Here is a 20055-nt window from a genome sequence, read left to right as displayed (position 1 = left end):
TTTTCCTTAAAGGTTATAAGAATAATTCTTTGCATAAAGTTATGTTTTGATGGGAATATCATTTTGTGTAATTTTCCTTCTTTCTTAATGAATTCGTGATGCACATGCTCATTAAGACACTTTTCTTCCTTCAAACACTGCACTACATCGATAAACCTTAAAGCCATCAAAAAAGCATTTCTACCTTGCTCCTCTATATCTTTGTTGTTGTAACCCTTTGATCCTTTGTCCTAGCTACTTGGTTTTCATACCTTATCCAACATCAAAACCTAAAACTTTCAAAACCCTACCTGAGCCTAACATATCTAGACTAACATCTTTTCCCATTCCAGTCATCATTGGCTATGAATTCATAGAGGGATCCCTCCTTGGTTTAGCAGGGCTAGCTGCTGAACCCAAGTGGTTTGAGGTTACCTCCTTCGATTTCCCTTTTAAGCCTTGGGATATTGTGAAGGATAACATAGCCTATACAACATGCTCTGTGATTGGCTCCTATGTTCAACAAACTCTTCAGGTACATCAATTTTCTCTTATGTCCACTACATCCCCTACCATCATCACCACCATCCCACCCTCTACCACTACCTTCATTGAACTTGATGCTGAGCCACCATCCAATGATCCTCTATTCCCATTGAGGAAGAAAATCCCTTATCCCCACATACAATCTCCATAACACCTAATTCATCACAAAAAAACTTATCTGATTGTCCAAATTCACCTATCATCATGGATGATCTCGAAGATATGGAAACTAACTCTACTCTTATCCTTTCCATTGGTTTACTTACCATTGTCATCTCCCCAGCATCAATAACTCCTCTCCCTAATATCACTTTTTGGAAATAATATTGGGGGGGGGGGTGAATCAGAATTATCAAATCAAACACTTTTTCATTTTCATACTCAGATATATATACACTAATTCAGTTATGGGAACCCATGTATATATGCAACTTTGTATAAAGAAACTAGCATATATCCAGTAAACTTATGATTCAGTTAATCCATTAAATGTTGATCTTTAATTAGTGCATTAGAACTTCACTAACCATAAGAACAGTAAACAGGTGGAGTAAAACGGAACAAATCGTCACACACATGAACACAAGATATAAGGTGGAAACCCAATGTGGGTGAAAACCACCTGCTACAATTCGTCTCTATCTTATTTTAATAAGAAACTTCCTTTTACAATATTTCTGTACTGGTGCAGTCTTATACCAGTAGGCAGGCTTCTACCTGCAGAAGGCTACAACCTTCTCTCGTTCTCCAGCTTCTCCTATAAGGGAGCTACAACCCCCTTAGCTCTTGTACTAGCTGATGTACTAGTACATAGGTGCTGACCTATAGAAGGCTACAACCTTCTCTTTTCTTCCAGGGACCATGTTTCATAAATTTTCAGACTGGATCCATCAATAACATCAATCAAACATCAAATGTATCTATATCAACCTATCTTCTTTGCACCAAAAAAAACTGAATCAAACAATCACTTCTCTAAATGTTGTAACTAGAATACAGTAACAGTAACCAGAAACCAATCCTGAACCCAGAACACTGCATCAATGAACATAAGTAGCTAAAACATATTTTATGAGACGTACGCTACTTTAATAAGCAGAACCTGTGTGCATACGCTATTGTATTAAGGCAAACCTACGTATACGCTATTTTGAATTACCGAACCAGCGTGTATACGCATCTTTGCTATGATGAACCTACGTACAGATCTATAAAAGATAATCTACCCTTTTTAATTATTCAGACATCAGTTATACCTACATTATCATATTTATAGATCAAGTCATGTGCCAAATATAATAGATAAAAATTACACAAGGCTACTTCTCTTCAAGCCTTGAGATCTTGACCCATCAATAGAACTTATTCTTCTTCTAGCGCTCAAGTTCCTCCTTGGTTCAGATCTAGCTATGCACCATAACCCAATGACCAGTATTCTCGATCTTGCTCTTCATAAGATATTCAATACTTCACTAAATGCCTTTGCCTAATGATCTCCTTCCCCTTTTATATTCTTAGGCCTACTCAATACCATGGTCCAAAACCACTTAGAACCAATACCTACGTCCAAATACCTAGGTTCAACAATTCGGATGAGATACCATGGTCCAAAAACATAGGTCCAAATACCAAGGACCAAATACCATGGACTAAAAATAAGTTTCCCCACATGTACGCATTTTTCCGTGCATGAAAGTGCGTGCATACGCATACGTGACTTTTTATCGACGATCCCGCATGTCTACGCGACTTGGTTAAGTGGAAATTGTATATATCTCTTTTTCTTTTATTCTGAGAGTCTGAACTGTGATCTTTCATCTGTGAGTTGCCATCAAGGACAACACCTATGTCATAATGCCAACAGTCTCCCCTTTTGACTTGATGGCAACCCCGAGTCACTCCAAGTCATTTCCCCCTTTGGCATCAAGGGAAAAGGGTTATGCTCCCCCTAAGTACATGCTGAAATCTCTGCTTTGCTGTGTTTTCCATGCTCCCCCTAACTGTAGGCAAGGTTTACAAAAAGGTGTTCTACAAGAAAGAACATGACTCTATATATCATAAGTGACCTTCCTATCACCAAAGACTCATACCTACATCCATCTCCCAACCAAGTGGGGATATACCAATATTGAATCATCCACCCAACCAAGTGGGGATGCACCAAAAGTTTACACATGATAAACCAAGAACATTACATCATCCATCCCAAGCATAGTGGGGAAACAAAATAGGTCGTTACATGACCTTGATGATAAAAGATATGCATGACATAGAGACAAAATATTTAAAACAAGACTATGATAGTCATCAACAGCTATCATCAGTAGCATCTGTCAATCATCATTCAAACCTAGCAACCATGTTCTCCCTCTGCACCTGTTCCACCTGAAACCAAAACAACTGTGAACTTGAACCAAGATCTTCTAAGATAATGCCAACAATGCATTATTAGAAATATATTCTCCCCCTGAACCTGTGTCAGATGGTCTTTATCAGACTTATATCAAACTCTTTTCATCCTGAGCCTGGCCCACTGTTTGTCTTCAAACCAACATATACGCGACTGTATCCTCAGAAATTGGCGTATGTACGCAGATGCTCCTTATGAAACGCGCGTACAACCACTTTCCTCTAAAACAGATAAGTTTCAACAGCAAGATGATGCATCAACAACTCCCAGCTTCTGTCTGAGGTATTCAAATGTTTCCCTGGGCAGTGTTTTGGTAAATATATCAGCAACCTGTTCCTTGGAGGGAACATACTCCAATTTGACCTTTTGTTCAAGCACTTGTTCCCAGAGAAAATGATATTTGATAGGTATGTGCTTGGTCTTTGAATGCATAACTGGATTTTTTGAAATATTGATTGCACTTGTATTATCACATAAAATGGAGATAGGTGGAGTACAAATGATTTGAAAGTCTTGCAAAGTTTGCATCATCCAAAGGAGTTGTATGCAGCAAGATGTAGCAGCCACATATTCAGCTTGAGCTGTAGATAATGCAATTGAACTTTGTTTCCTGCTGAACCAAGATACTAATATGGAACCCATAAAGAATGCACCACCACTAGTGCTTTTTTTTTTCATCCACACTTCCTTCCCAATCTGCATCTGTGTATGCATGAAGTGTGAGATCTATATCTCTAGGATACCATAATCCATAGTTTTGTGTTCCTTGAAGATATTTGAAAATCCTTTTAACCGCCTGAAGGTGTGCTTCTTTTGGATTTTCCTAGAATCTTCCAACTATTTCCACTGCATGCATGATGTCTGGTCGGGAACCTGTCAGATAGAGCAGACTACCAATCATGGATCTATAGGTTGGTTGATGTACTGCTGCTGAATCATCATTTGCGCTAAGGCTGCATCCTGTTACCATAGGGGTACATACTAGTTTCGAATCTTCCATGCCATATTTCTTCAAGATCTGCTTGAGGTACTTGGTTTGTGATAGAAAGATATCGTCTTTGTTTTGTTGGACTTGTAAACTCACCAAGCAGGGACATTTCAAATTCTTTATGCATCACCAAAGCAAAGTTTTGATTCATGGCTTCTTCATTGCTACCGAAGATGATATCATCAACATACACAACGAGTATTAGCAATTTATCATTATCAATTTTTATATATATATTCCTATCTGCTGATCCTTTTAAAAAATCTTGTTGATGGAGGTATTTGTCCAGACGATAATACCAAGCCCTTAGAGCCTGTTTAAGACCATAGAGTGCCTTCTTAAGTCTGCATACAAGTTTTGGATCATTTCCAAGGATGAATCCATCTGGTTTCTCAATATGCACTTCTTCTTCTAAGTCTCCATTTAAAAAGGTAGATTTCACATCCATTTGATATACTTTGAACTTCTGAAAGCTAGAAAGAGCAAGGAACATTCTTATGGCTTCAATTCTAGCAACCAGTGCAAAAGTTTCTTCAAAGTCTATACCTTCTTGTTGAGCATACCCTTTACAAACAAGTCTGGCCTTGTTTCTAATAACATCTCCATTTTTGTCCAGCTTATTTTTGAATATCCATTTGGTCGCTACGACATTCTTATCATTAGGTCTAGGAACCAATTCCCAAGTGATATTTTTTTCAATCTGCTCAAGTTCTTCATTCATGGCCTTGACCCAGCATTCATCTTTGCATGCTTCACTTACATTTCGTGGTTCGATGGAGGAGAGCAATGCTAGATAGCTTGAAGCTTCTATTATAGTTCTTCTTGTTTGAACACCTACCTCTTTCTGCCCCAAAATTTGAGTCTCTGGATGGTTCTTCTGAACATACCTGCATGGAGTCTTTTCTTCTATTCTTATCTGTTCTTCTGGTGCCTCATAAGTTTCTTCTTCAACATTAGTCCGATCTGATGTTGAAGGATAGTCCTCTTCATCTTCAAAATCTTCGGTTTTTATCTGTTTTGAATTGTTGCCTTCTTCATCAACCACCACATCAATACTTCCAACAATTTTTCCAAGTATTTTATTGTAACACTTATATTCTTTACTTCAGGAAGAGTAAAGAAGGAGAATGCCTTCATCTACTCTAGGTTCAAACTTGCCAAGATTTTCATCAGTGCTTTTGATGTAACATTTACTTCCAAAAACCTTGAAGTATTTTATCATAGGAGTCTTACCATACCGAATTTCAAGAGGAGTTTGAGTGCTGTTTACTCGAATGTTTGTTTTGTTGAGAATAATAATGGCAGCAAATGCAACTTCACCCCAGAAGGTTGTAGGATTTCTAGACTCATCAAGCATAGCACGAGCCATCTGTTGAACCATTCTGTTCATCCTTTCTACCACTACATTTTGCTGAGGAGTCATTGCAATAGAGAATTCCCTTCTTATTCCATGTTCTTCACAAAAGTCAAAAAATTCATCTGAGGTAAATTCCCCTCTTTGATCAGACCTGAGGTATTTGATTTTGCGATCTGATTCATTTTCAACCAAGGCTTTGAATGCTTTGAACTTTTCGAAAGCTTCGTATTTATGCTTCAAAAGTCCTATCCAACACATCCTGGAAAAGTCATCAATGAACAATATAATGTATTCTTCTCCACGAGGTGACTTTTTCCTTGATGGACCACATAAATCAGTATGGACAAGTTCAAGTGGCTTACTAGCTGATCCTTCCTTCTCAGGGAAACGTGTTCTGGTTTGCTTACCAAACTGACATGATTTGCATATTCTATTGTCTGAAATTTTGATGTCAGGAAGATCACGAATAGCCTGATATTTGCATGCTTTCCTTATATGAGGGAAGCTTAGATGCCCCAATCTTCTGTGCCATAGCCAGTGTTCATCATTTTTGCTTAGATAGCATTGTCTCTATCCTCCCTTGAGTATGTATAAATTATTTTGAGTTCTTATGCCTTTGATCACTATTTATCCTGTATCAAGCTCACGAACAATACATCCATTTGATCGAAATACTACCTCATTTCCTTGATCACACATTTGACTAACACTCAATAGATTATGCTTTAAGCCATCAACATACATAACATTTCCAGCTTTGACCTTTTATTTTAAGAGAACAGAGCCTTTACCTTTTATGAGTGCAAGGGTGTCATTTCCAAATGAGACCTTCCTTTCCTTTTCTAAGGCACTATATGACTGAAGTTTTTCTTTATCACCTGTCATATGTTTCGAGCATCCACTATCGATGTACCACTGATTTTCTTGTACTTCCACATATAATGCTATACCACATCTTTCTGGTTGCAGTTATTTCTTTCTCCATGTTTTGGGACCCAATGAAGCTTGCTCCTTCTGAGATGTTTGCCAAAACTTACTTCTACATTCAGAATCTTCATGGCCGAAGTTGTTACAAATAGAGCATTCTAATTCATTTTCAAGTGTAGAAAAGTTATTGTAGGTTCTCTTCATGATCCCAGTCACACTCCTTTGATTTCGTGCTTCTCTAGTCATGATGGTCTTGTAGGCAACACATTGAGCAGCTTTGTGTCCAAAGTTATGACATGAAAAGCATTGACCATTAAATAAATTTCTGGGATTATCAAATCTACTGTCCAGGTGATTGTAGTTTCCATTGACATTCATTCTTGGGGCAAATTGAGAATGATTTACCTGCGGTTGGTTGTAGTTTTTGTTCATCCTTGAAGTAGATTGACCTTGATTTACCTGGTGATCCGCTTTATGCCTTTGCTGACGATTGTTAACATGTTCACTTTTCCTTGCTGCATCAGGATAACTTTTGGAGGTGGATGGCTTCTGTGCTTGAGATGCTTCTTCAGTATATCCAAGACTTGTCTTGATTAGAGGAGAATGCTACACCTTGATAATCTCATCTAAAGTTTCAGATCCTTTAGCAAATCTCAGATTAAGAGCTTTTGTTTTCTCAATATCTTTTCTAAGTCCCACAATTTCACATTCTAACTTTTCATTGTGTTTTTCCCTTTCAGCAAGTTGGAATGTCAGAGTATCTATGATCATACTCTTTTCTTCTAAACAGATTTTAAGTTTAGAAATTTCTTCATAGAGATCATCTTCATCTATAGCATCCAAGAAATCATCATTTTCGAAAGCCATCAAAAGTATATAATCATTACCATGTTCATCTTCATCACTATTTGAAATTCCATCTCTATCTTCATGTGTATAATAGCTCTTCCTACTTACATTCTATTTTTTGTTCCATTTAACTGGTTCCTTACCTTTATCAAGCTTATATTTATGAGGACATTTAGCTGCATAGTGACCAACTCTTCCACAAGCAAAGCATTTGAAAGGTAGCTTACCTCTGAATCTTCCAGAAACCCATTGGAGGTTCTTGACAAAGTTTTATTCCTCCTCTCCTTCTGACATATACTGTGACTCATTGTATTCTTATTTTCTTGAAGATTTGAATGTGGCTTCTCTCCTGTCTGATGGCCCCCCTTTTCTCATTTCGAAAGCAGTTAGGATTCCGTGCAGCTATGACATAGTAATACTCTAAAGATTCTGCTTTTCTTCTATGGCAGAAACTTTTGATTCAAACTTAGAAGACAAAGATCTTAGAACTTTTTCAACTAAAGTAACTTATTTTATCTCTTCACCCAAGTTTTTCATGCAATTAAAAATCTCATCTATACGTAGGAAATAATTAGCTACACTTTCATCCTTGTGCATTTTGAGAGTTTCATATTGAATTCTGAGAGCTTGTAGTCTTACACATTTTACCTGATCATCTCCTTCATAGCTTAGAATGATCTTGTCCCATATTTCTTTAGCGATTTTGAGCTGCATAACCTTGACAAATTCCAATTGAGATAGACTCCCCAATAGAGTATTGAAAACCTTTGCATTTGTTTCATACTGCTTTTTACTAGCCGTATCTATAGGAGTTGCTAATGGAAAAGTGTATCCTCCTTCCACGATATCCCAAACTTCTGTACCAAGATATTGAAGATAGGCCGTGGTTCTTACCTTCCAATAGGCAAAATTTCTCCCATCAAAGATTGGTGGCCTTATGGCTGCCTCTTTTTCGTAGTTACTCATGATGATAGATCTTCCTTCAAGCGATCAAGCTTCTTCTGAAGGACCTGCTCTGATTCCAATTGTTGGAAATAATACTGAGAGGGGGGGTGGGGTGAATCAGTATTATCAAATCAAACACTTTTTCATTTTCATACTCAGATATATATACACTACTTCAGTTATGGGAACCCGCATATATATGCAACTATGTATAAAGAAACTAGCGTATATCCAGTAAACTTATGATTTAGTTAATCCATTAAATGTTGATCGTTAATCAGTGCATCAGAATTTCATTAACCATAAGAACAGTAAATAGGTGGAGCAAAAGAGAACAGATCATCACACACATGAACACAAGATATAAGGTGGAAACCCAATGTGGGTGAAAACCACCTGCTGCAATTCGTCTCTATATTCTTTGAATAAGAAAATTCTTTTTACAATATTTCTGTACTGGTGCAGTCTTATACTAGTACGTAAGCTTCTACCTGCAGAAGGCTACAACCTTCTCTCGTTCTCCAGATTCTCCTGGAAGGGAGCTACAACCCCCTTAGCTCTTGTACTAGTTGATGTACTAGTACGTAGGTGCTGACCTACAGAAGGCTACAACCTTATATTTTCTTCCAGGGACCACGTTTCATAAATTTTCAGACTGGATCCATCAATAGCATCAATCAAACATCAAATGTATCTGTATTAACCTATCTTCTTTGCACCAAACAAAACTGAATCAAACAATCACTTCTCTGAATGTTGTAACTAGAATACAGTAACAGTAACCAGAAACCAATCCTGAACCCAGAACACTGCAGCAATGAACAGAAGTAGCTAAAACATATTTTATGAGATGTACGCTACTTCAATAAGCAAAACCTGCATTCATACACTGTTTTATTAAGGCAAACCCGCGTATATGGTATTTTGAATTACCGAACCAGTGTGTATACGCGTCTTTGCTATGTTGAACCTACGTACAGATCTATAAAAGATAATCTACCCTTTTTAATTATTAAGACATAAGTTATACCCAGATTATCAGATTTACAGATCAAGTCATGTGCCAAATATAATAGATCAAAATTACACAAAGATGCTTCTCTTCAACCCTTTAGATCTTGACCCATCAGTATAACTTATCCTTCTTCTAGTGCTCAGGTTCCTCCTTGGTTCAGATCCAGCTATGCACCATAACCCAATGACCAGTATTCTAAATCTTGCTCTTCATAAGATATTCAATACTTGAGTGAATGCCTTTGCCTAATGATCTCCTTCCTCTTTTATATTCTTAGGCCTACTCAATACCATGGTCCAAAACCACTTAGAACCAATACCTGGGTTCAACACTTCGGACGAGATACCATGGTCCAAAACCATAGGTCCAAATACCATGGACTAAAAATAAGTTTTCCCACATGTACATGTTTTTCCGTGCATGAAAGTGCGTGCATATGCATACTTGACTTTTGATCGGTGATCCCGTGTGTATACACAACTTGGTTAAGTGGAAACTGCGTATATCTCTTTTTCTTTTATTCTGAGAGCCTGAACTGTGATCTGTCATTTGAATGAGCTGTCATCAAGGACAACACCTATGTCATAATGCCAACACCACTTCATCTTATCCATCTCCTTCCACTACTTCATTCATTTCTACCAAGTAAGTGGTTGAGTTTATGAAAGAACCTAAGCAATGTAACCAAGTGATTTCCCTTCCTACACAGCATCATGACCTTATTACTTTTATTTCGGCCCCTTTTCTTCATAGAATTTCTCAAAATCAAAAGGTTATTTTCCAACAATAATCCTTACCATAAGACCAATCAGAGCATTCAGTTGCTATTGTCCACCCATTGCAATCACAACTTCTGCTAGTAGACACAGTTTCAGTCAACACCCTTAGTACCTGGTCTTCACTAAAATTGTTCAAATTTATTCATGCTTTAGTTTCTCAGTTGAAGCATCAGTTGGTTCAGACAGAGACCAAGTACACCAACCTTTGAGTCACCTGTGAAGAACAGTAGCATCAGCTCAATGTCGCCGCCGCAATCCAAAGGTAGTTGCATTTTGAGAAAGATAGATTACAGACGCAAATAAGTGAAGTTAATTCTCAACTGCAATCAATATGGTGTACTCTTATTCCCTATGTCAAAGCTTAGCCTGAAGATATCGCTGCATGTTCCACTATCAAATGTTGCACATTTTTTGAAGTGACGTGGAAGTAACTAGTTACCAAACATATCGAGCTCCACGATACTATTACCACTATGCAGCAACTTTCAACAAACCATTCGACACACTATCAAGCTCATATTTTTTATAACATTCAAACCACCACTTCTGTCCAAGCTACTTTACCATAGATTACGTAGGAGTCTCAGCATATGTTCCACCAAATTTTAGATGGCAATAGCATTCTTGTGAAGAAGAATGCATCTCTTGATCCCTTGCACGATAATGTTCAACAAATATTCCAGTAAGCACTTGTGACTATCAATTTGGAAGTAAAGAAGAAAATCCTTGATCAAGATGAAATTATATATGCCTAGATCAACCAATTGGAAGATGCGACTAAAGAAACAAAGTGAGCTTTGCAACATTCATCCACAAGCACATAAAAACTTCCTCACTTTGATCACAATTTGTACAATTTATTATCAACAACTTTAGGAACTTGTGTAGTCACAATGCACTGATCTTAATGCATAGAAAGTAGAATAATTTTCAAGAAAAGTGTTTACCCTGTTGGACTCATGGAACTCCTTTGTTTCTGCTTATACAACATTCAAAGAGTTGGCTCTTCAAAATTCTCCAAAGTTAGGTCTATCGTTTGAAGGTACCTCAACTAATCCAAGTGAAAGCCCCTCTGCAAAGACTTTAGATCCAACAACAGCAACACATTGACTCTAGGGCGAGTGAATGGGTTGTGGTTAGGGCATGTTGGGTCCCTTATTTTTGAAGGAATAGTAGTCATAGAGGACAGTTTGGACAAAACTGCAAGAAACAGAGCACCGGAAAATCAAAGCAACAATGGAATACTTGTTTTCAGACTTGCATAGTGGAAAATAAGGGCACAGACCCAAGAAGCTGGAGCTGATTTTGATAGATTCAATAGAGAACCAAGGTAATGGCCCTAGGTATTGGAAAACCATGGATCAAGCGAGCGAGGGACAAAAGACTAAATCATGCGAGCGCGACTATAAAAGAGGATGAAGAGCAGTGAGAAAAAAGTGTTGATAGTTTTACGAAAGGTTAGAAAGTTCTATGGAGTTTGGATAGTGTTGTTTGAACTATTTTGCAGAGTTTAAATTTTTTTGTAATGTTAAGGATCTGGGTTATACGGCAGAATGACTACTTGTATGCAGATCAGGATATGTATTGATCCATTTTGATAATTGCTTTGAATTTTAATGTTGGACACAAGTGTGTAATGTGCCACAAGCTGTAAGGGATAAATGTTATTGTAATTGGGCTCTATTGGTTTAATAATAAAAGGAGAACTAGAATTATGTCCATTGCTTGTGTATTTTGTGCCCTCTTTTAAAAAAATTCCACCTATGTTTATTTCCAGTTACATGCATGAGTTAAATAGCTACAAATGGATTATTTAATGGTTGTGCAAGTTGCTTAGATACTTGAATATGGAACCCTTAAACCTTTACATGGTTTTGGATCACCTCGGGTGAGATGCTCCTTTGATCCAAGGGAGTGAAAATGTCAGCGAAGTGCTAGATTATGTGGAGACTTTTGTTGGCATCTTAGGCTGAACCTTGGGTCAAAATTAATTTTAGGTGTAAGGAGTGGAACCATTGCATGAACACTCGTGCTATGCATTTTATTCATGGAAAATTTTAGGGGCTAATATTCGCAAGTGGGCTAATTTTCCATGTTTTTTCCCAAAAAAAAGATTCATTAATTTCCATTTTTTCTAAAAATTATTCGCCCAAATTTTATAGTATAAAATTATTTTACCTTCAAAATCACCAAAAATCTATATAAAGACTAGATAAAATTATTAGAAATTTGAATATTTTTACAAAAACATTTCTAAGCATTTTACAAATTACATATTATGTACTAGTGAGATTCACCAAGGTTTCTAAACTTTAAAATAAATTTCCATCCTTAAAAGTTTCCCTAATTTTATTGATACAGTACTTTCATATGAACAGACTGAGTCGGTGGAAGAGAAGGAAGAGAATGTTGTTGCCCTAGAAACTGTGCTTGTTTGACACGGTGAGTACACTCATTTGTGTTTTTGCAACTGAGAAGAATATTGTCGAAGAACAACCACTAAGTGAGGCCTCGAAGCCAACAACTTGAGAAGACAAGGTCCAGCGTCCCTACAAGAGTTGACGAAGCAAAAAATGAAAGAACATTTGTTGAGAGAGATCACACCACCTGTCAACTCATCCAAAAAAACTCAGAGAAATTCTCGTAATGCAGTTACAGAGAAAAGTAAGACCATCATTCCGTGAATATAAAACGTAAGCCCATCATTTTGGAAGCAAAAGATAAAGCAACTCTGCCAGACACTTCGACAATGTCTCCCACACTAGATTACAACATAGTTGAAGATATGAAGAAATCTTGCATGAATATCTCAATTGTTGAACTGGCAATGATCGTGAGCTAGCAGGAACTACTTGTCCATGCACTTGAATAATCAGACTCAACTAATGATGCTTCTTCGCAAAAGGGGTCTGGTAAGTCCTCTAGTTCCATGGAATCTGTAATTCACGCTTTAACATTAGATGCAAATACAATCTACCCTCTACTTTTGTTAATGTTTGAAATTTTCAACTATAATGTGCACAATTTCTTAGCTGATTTTGGTGCATATGTAAATGTAATTCCTTTTCTGTAGCAAATAAAATCAATCCAAATTGGATTAAACAGAAGCACAAATCATTCAACCAGGTATGAATCTTGTCCATGCTATGGGGGAACTCATAAATGTGCTTATATGCTTATCATCTGACCAACGAGTTCACCAATATATAAATATAGTAATTGTGGGAATTCTGGAAGCATATGGTGTGTTGCTAAGCAGACATTGGTCCAAAAAATTACAAGGGTATTTTTTTATGGATTGGTCAAACTTATGGTTTCCGTACAAGGCTACAAACTATAAAATCTAGGTTAAAGCATAGCCTTACATGAAACATATTGTCATTCCCTTCGAGGGTAAAAATGAGAAATTTTCCTTCGCATATCTTAGATTTGGAAATTACTTCTTAGAAACAAATCTGGGGTGCTATCTTGCTAAAGCATCCCTAGTCCCACCTGACACATAATTGGAACTCCTTGCCAGTCCAACTAGAGAAATGGCGTCTATATCATAAGTAGTAATACTAATGCAACACATGGTCATTGTACATATGATGTTTGGACATTGTATTTTTATGGTTCGAAGATGGAGGAGGGATCTGGAGCTGGTTGTGTTTTAATAGACCCATGACAGAAAAAACATCTGATCTCCATCCACTTAGAATTCAAGTGCACTAACAACACCACGGAATACGAAGAACTCATTTTGGGCTTACAAAGAGCCATTAACCTAAATGTTGGGATTCTCGAAGAAATAGGTGACATAAAAATTATTGTACGATAGGTAAACAACACTATACACTATGTGTCACCTCATCTAACAAGTTATCAACAAGAGGTATGGCGTTTGATTTCTCATTTCCAAGCTTTCAATATCGTTTTTGTTCCTAGGAAGCATAACGCATCTATGGATGCATTGGAAAATGTTTCTGCTAGGTTATCACCACTTAGGGATGGTTTTCTATAGAAATTCTTTATAAACCACCCATCCCTGACAATATTACTAACTTACATGTTTTTAATGATTACTAGTAGATACTGCACTTTATGGTGAACGCTAATGTATTCAAGGATGTAGCTATCAATAAATATGAGTGTGAGAGAGTGTTGCAGGATGAAACTCGCGCAAAAAAAGAGAACTACATGCTGAAAGTAGTGGTATCATTGGAAAGGTTGTATGACTTGGAGAACCACTTTTGAGGGCTAGTCAATGAAAAACCCATTCTTCAATGCTATCGCATGAGAAAATAAATATTGGGACATAAAAGGATCTAAATTTTATCAATCTTGGTACTTGATGCACACTATAGGAGTGGCAAGCCTTCATCCACTTGTTTAAGCAGTACCAATATGATTTCACGTGGACATATGATGATCTCAAAATTTATGACACACAAATAATCCAACATGTCATTCTGATCAAAGAAGGGGCCAAGCCTTTCCAACAGAAGCTATGAGAGGTACATCCAATGCTTGAGCCTCTGATTCAAAAGGATTTAAGGAAGATGTTGGATGCTTAGATCATCTACAAAGTGTGACATTCAACATGGGTATCAAATCTGGTCCGAGTAAGAAAGAATTTTGGGGAAATCCATTTGTGTGTTGATTTCAACAACTTAAATCATGTCTCAGAAAAAGATAGCTACCCTGTGTCATCTATAGAAAGGATATTTCAAATAGTATCAAGGTCATAAATGTTTTCTTTGCTAGATGGATATTCAGGTTACAACTAGGTTATGTCCTTAGATCCTAAAAAACTTAAAACAATTTTTCGTATGAAGTGGAGCACGTTCGCAATTATAAGAGTGCCATTTGGGTTGGCTAATGTCGGTGCAACATTTCAGCACGTCATGGACATCGCATTTTAGGACTAATCATGTAGAGCATAGTGGTCTATCTTGAAGATGTCATGGTATTTTCCAAGAATAAATCTGACCACTTTCGCCATTTGAAGAAAAAAATTGAGTGATGTCAGAAATATAGGATATCCTTTAATCCCAAGAAGAGAATTTTTTTAGTATACAAGGGTAATATCTTGGGCCATTTTATTGTGAAAAGAGGGATTAAAGTAGACTTGGGGAGGTCAAATCCATTATGCAGATTCCCTTCCCAATGAATAATAAAGTTATGCAATCCTTCTTGGGAAAGATCAACTTCCTCCATAAGTTGATCTATGATTACACTCAGATCATGAAACCTATACAGGAGGTGGTGAAGAAGGATGTGATATATAAATGGGATAAAAGGGAAAAGGATGTGTTCTCCCATATCAAGAAAGATATTGCAGATGCACCTGCTCTGTACAACCTAGATTTCAACAAATATTTTATGCTCTACACATTTGTTTATGATAATTCTCTCGCCACTGTGGTTACACAGAAGGATGATCAGAATAATGAGTGGCCCATATATTTCATGAGTGCCAGCCTTCAAGGACCTGAACTCAACTACCCCACTATTGGAAAACAAGCTTATGAAATCTATAAGGTGGTGAAGCCCTTTTGGCACTATCTCTTGAAAAATAATTATATCATCTTTTTGTTGCACCCAAAAGTCAGATCATTGTTTTTTCAACAAGAGTTGGGTGAAAGAAGAGCGAATTGGATGATTGGTTTGTAGGAGTGTGACTTAGATTTCAAGCTAGTTCACACAATTAAGGGCCATTGTCTTTGTCGAATAGCAATAGAAGTAGTGGATGCAAAAGAAGAATATATGTTTGGATGATAGTATGAAATCGAAATGTATAATCTTGAGCAAGCTTCGTCCACTACCATCACAAAATCTTGGTATGTTGATCTGTGCCCGTATCTTGAGAATGACACCTTGGCTTCTCACTTATCCACACAAAAGAAGACGACACTCAGGTTAAAATAATTATCCTATCAATTGGTGCATGGAGTAATTTTAATAAAACACCATAATGGAGTTTTGCTTAGGTTCTTGGAAGCGCACAATTAAGAAAAGGTAATGTGTGATCTCTTTGATGGACCAACTAATGGGACACTTTGTGGGTGAAACAACTGTACACAAGATTATTTGTGGTAGTTTCTAATGGCTCACATTATTCAAAGATGCTCATGCCTATACCCAAAAGTGTATGGTATGTCAAAGGTGTGTTGGTAGAGGAAACAATTCAGTCACCACACTGCAACATATTGCAGTGGAAGAACCATTTCAACGATGGGCTTTAGATGTGATCGGTGAAAAATTTTTGGCCTATTCAAAGTAGGGCCACTGCATTCTCACTGCCATGGACTACTTCACCCGGTGGAAAAAATAAGTTCTGCTCAAATAGGTGAATGATCAAGGAGTCATCAACTTCCTTAAGTATAATATTATTTCCAAGTTTGACATCCCAAGATCACTTGTTTTTGACAAGGCAACGTATTTTTCATCATTAAAATTATATGATTTTGCATTGGAAAATGGAATCATATTGAAACATTCAGCTAATTATTATCTACAAGGAAATGGTATTACTAATTCTACAAATAACAACCTCATCTACATCATCAAAAATACCATTTTCTCTTAATAGAGGAACTGTAACTCCACTTTGGTGAATGCCTTATGGGCTAAATGAGTCATGTCAAAACCCTCTTTGAATATGTCTCCTTACTTGGTGTATGGAAAATAAGCCATCCTACCCCCTGAACATCGACTTGCCTATCCTTCAACTTTAACATGAATCCTAGGGCAAGCCTTGCTTATTGCTTCAACATAGGATATACACTCTTCACAAGTTGCAGGAAGAAAGGCAAAAAGAAAAATATTTTTTTTTCACGTCACTAGAGTCATATGAATATGTTGTTCGAGAAGAAGTTTGCTGGGAAGAATGAATTTAGTGTTGGTGACTTAGTCTTGAAGTGGGGCAAATCCCACAAGGACAAAGGACAACACACTAAGTTCCAATCCATGTGGATCAGACCATTCACCATACACAAAAAGATTGGCCAACAGACATATCATCTGCAACCACTAGATGGTAGAATTGACTCTCTCCCCATTGATGGAAAAGACTTAAAACATTATTTTCAATGATGATCTAGGGTTTTTCCCTACCCTATGTATATAGTTTCTTTTATTAGTTGTTTATTTGTTGGCCATGTTTTGTTTTCATTTGTGTAAATAAGTGTCGTGTGTGAATGTGTATTCTGGCTTCTTTGCGTGTGGCTGAATTTAAAAGAGTCCTGTGACACCACAAAATTTGGTTAACTTTCATCCTCCTTCTTTATTTTGGGTCACATATTTTGGTCGATGAAGTCCTTACATAAAATATGATCCATCCTTAAGGAGAGCTTTGGTCGAACCATGATCCTTGTGTCTATTCTGGAAACCTTATGCCACACTTGGTTCTTATGTTTCAGTGCTTTCACGGCTATCCAATAAGTAGAAGAGGCAAAGGGGAAAATATAAATGAGAAAATTTAAATCATAGGTATTTATATGCTTCTCTGTAGGAACAACCTCATCAACTCTCAATAATTCAAAATCCCTCTTCTGACCATAAAATAAATAAGTGTCGATGCATGGTAAAATTTAAATATATAAATAAAGGTGAAAGAAGAGAAAGGCTTCCTGCGCAGAGAGGTAAAGAAAGAAACTCTATCGGGGTATTGCCCAGGCTCGCTCGCAGTGGAGCAATGTTTTTATTTCTCTAGTGACTCTACCAAGGTATTTTCTAGGCCCGCTGGCAGTGGAGAAACACCGAAGATGAAAAATTAAACTCTGAAAATATAAAGCTCGCAAACTTCACTACCCTTTTTTATTCGAAACATATGATATTGTTGAATCTTATGCTTGTGTTCAACTGAGAAAGGCACAAAGGGGACCATGTTTATTCAGAGGATAAGTGGGGAAGCCAAAGTGATTTGCAAGAAGAATCAATACTCATTGAATAACTAAGACCCTGCACAAAAGGGTTGACTGAGACAGAGAAGCTGGAATTCCACCAGTGTGTCACCAAGTGTTGTCACTACTACAACACCCTCTAAAATTTTGGCCTACATAAAATTTTAGAGCCTGCCTTAGTTTTGCATATTGTCATCACAACAATTGAAATTCATTACCTGTGTTTTCTTTAAGTGTTTTGGTCCCTTTTGCAAGAAAGACAAATGTCATATTTTCATATCAGATGTCGCATAATGTGAAGAAGCTTGTTTCGGTGGTTTCAATGGGTTATCTTTGTGCGAATGAGTTGATTTAACCATATAAACATTCGTCTCACTCATTCCCAAAGTTTTTAGCATTATCGCATAAGTGTCATCACGGTCATTGCAAAGTGTATCCTTGGTGTCACACTTGTCGTAAGCCATAGAAAAGTTGTCGCATTGAGGGAAATGTGTGGTTCATGTGTCATGGATTATCTATGTTATTGTGTCTTCAAGTGTTATAAGTGTGTGGTCACAGTCAAGTCATGTCATTGATCACATAAGTTCATTGATGCCACAGTTAGCCAATTTTCATAAATTTCCCAACAGCTTAGCCTCATCTGACCTTCCCCAACTACGCATTGCAAAGTTCCAACCCTCAAGCTACAAATTTTCCCCTTAACACTATGCAATGTGTATTTCATACCTCCTAAGACTGGGCACTGCATAGTTCTAGTGTTCAAGCCCAGACCTTGGCCCCCAAAAATGTGCAATCAAGTCCTCCAGCTCGGCCTCAGCTATACATTGCACAGTCTCGAAGCTCAAGCTCATCCCTTCAAATCCTTAGTGGCACAATTACGTATTTACCAATCCTCCTTGGCATTATGAAACTACACAATAAATTGAACCAAATCGCATCCCCTCAGTTTTCCAAACTGACCTCTCAAACTTTGCAGTTTCCTTCCTCAGTCCATACTGAACTGTGCGTTGCGTAGTCTCAAGGCTCAAGCTTCACCCCTAACTTCTTGAGCTGTGAAATTATGTAGTCATTGAGCCTCTCTCCCAACCTTTTATCTCGTTCCAACTTACCTAGTGGATCAACATATACCATCTTAGACTATGGGTTTATCGAACTGATGGCGTCTCATCATGAGTGAATTGCAGATGCAGGTACTCTATCACACCATGACAGGATGATGAAGAAGGAGATGGAGAAGGGAAACATGATAAAAGACATCTTTGTAGTTGATTATGCGAGCTAATAGATTAAGATAAGACAAAGGGACACTACTTTATGACCACAACTCAAGACTTGATATCAGTGAAGACTCCTTACCTCTAAGCCATAAGGAGTTGGACAAAATCGAATCCTGTAGAAGACATGTAACAAGTAGCAGCAGAAGTGGATTGACATTGCCATGTAATCAAGCAGTCCATGTCAGCAGTGTCATGTCATGTCATGTCTTGAGTTGTCATATGCCACATCACTAGCGTGGATCATGTAATTTCTTATTCGAAAATGTATTATAAAGTGGAAATCCAAAGGACATGTACAAAATAAGAAGAGTCATGTAAATTAAAAAAGTCGTAGGAAGTAAAACAATCACAAGGGTAGTCAAAGAGTCATAAGGGAGGTGAAGCATCACCCCATGGGTTATATATACACCCTCATTATATGATCAAAGAAATTTTCACCTTGGGGCCTCCTGCAAGGCATTAAAGAGACAAGCTAGTCCTTTTGGGGAGCAAGGACTGGCTCCAACGCCCCACTATTAGAGCTACTGGTGTTCATTGTATACATGTGTCTTGGAACTTTTACTTAATATCAGAATCCTCATGGCTAGCATGTTATTCATGCATGGATTACAAATATTTTTAATACTATTGACTAAATGTTTGTAAGTCATGTTTGCTTTCGTCTGTGCTAAAGTAGTTGGAGTATTTCTATTATTTTAGTACTTATCATATTGAGAATGTGTTGTAATGGTTATTATTGTTGTCACATCCTTGTGGAATATTCTATTGGATATTAGACAAATATTTCTTATTGATTGGTTGTAATGACCATCAAATATTTTTGGTTTATTCCTTTGGATGTTAGACAGATCCTTCTTAGTTACATGTGTCTATACTAAGGTGGTACTGTTACCTCTCTCTTAGAGACTCACTTTCTTTTCTCCATCCATAGTAGAAGCACCTCGACACATGGTGGGCTCCAGTATTGTAGCAATAATGCTACAACTCCTGGAGCTTCCTTCTCTAATTTTTATCAACCCGGTAGTTCGTAACAAACTTGGAAGCGACAGTGCTGTATGCACAAGTACTAGCTCTTGTCGCAGCTGTCACTTGGTCAG

Source organism: Pinus tabuliformis, chromosome 4_1 (assembly GCF_031772625.1).
Source record: "Pinus tabuliformis cultivar Carrire ecotype Pingquan chromosome 4_1, CPIR1, whole genome shotgun sequence".
Lineage (NCBI taxonomy): Eukaryota > Viridiplantae > Streptophyta > Pinopsida > Pinales > Pinaceae > Pinus > Pinus tabuliformis.
Note: the sequence above shows the minus strand (reverse complement) of the source record.